A 972-nucleotide genomic window follows, 5' to 3' on the forward strand; every position below is an offset into this window, starting at 1 on the left:
TAATTGGAATATCCTCAAAATGGAAATCTCAGATTAGGAGGAAAAAAGTCTGAGGAGATTGCAATTTTAATTCAAGAGACCATTGTGTGTTAAGAGTACTATGTGTTCTGTGTGTATATGTGAGAAGACAAGAAATAAGAAAGGAGTAGGAATCATGTCTTCCAGTCTCAATCTGCTTCTTGTTGCAATTGATAAGGTCACACCATGGAAGTCTGATGTTAATAGCCGTGCTCAGTGATGTTGACAGCTACTGCTTTCTTCCAGCTCAAAAGAAAGTATTCTGTGCCAGCCCCTTCGTGACAGCAATGCACAAGAATTCATAGTAGGTCATGAAGATGAGCATGAGGAAGTAGCTGATAACCACCAGGATGATATGCAGCACTGTTTGCAGAAGTGAGGAAAGCTCAGCATCTGCCTCTCCAGTTTTGTGTGTCTCCATAGGATGGTTCCATTTGGCCCTGGGACAGGCATGGAATTACAGTGAATGCTGACTTGTGACTTGAGCAACAAGCTCTCTCAGGCTATTGTGAGTCCTTCATAAAATATCGCTAATAAAAACACTGCGACAAAAGATCCAGCCATTTCTCCAACTGTATTGATGACTAAACCAGAAAACAATAGTTCCACATTCTTAAAGCCAAAGTAGAAGACATATTCACCATCATCATGTCACCATGCGAGGGGCATGGGAGGATGTAGTATTGTTGTGGTTCATGTGGTCCATATGGTTCATATGACTCATCCTAATATGATGGGAGTGATCCATTTTCCTCCTTGGAAATGTTCACTGAACAGAAGATCGTGGCCAGTGTTGCAGAGACTAATGAGTGATGTTTTCGGGAGGGACTAGTCCTTGGAAAAAGCTTTCATGCTTTGAAAAGTAGAGGATCAGTAAAAAAAGAGGAAGAACCTCCACAAGATTAATTAAAACAGTGGCTGCAACAATGGAATTAAGTACAGCAGAGCTTGTGA

At 41.3% G+C, this 972-nt stretch overlaps 1 pseudogene; it reads right to left on the bottom strand.

Annotated features, from left to right (window-relative positions):
* Positions 1-218: 218 nt before the first annotated feature.
* LOC102865220 lies at positions 219-766 on the bottom strand (annotated as a pseudogene).
* Between the last annotated feature and the right edge of the window lie 206 nt (positions 767-972).

The sequence above is a fragment of the Elephantulus edwardii genome, unplaced genomic scaffold (assembly GCF_000299155.1).
Source record: "Elephantulus edwardii isolate Elephantulus edwardi_28Jun2011 unplaced genomic scaffold, EleEdw1.0 scaffold00225, whole genome shotgun sequence".
In the NCBI taxonomy this organism is placed as follows: domain Eukaryota; kingdom Metazoa; phylum Chordata; class Mammalia; order Macroscelidea; family Macroscelididae; genus Elephantulus; species Elephantulus edwardii.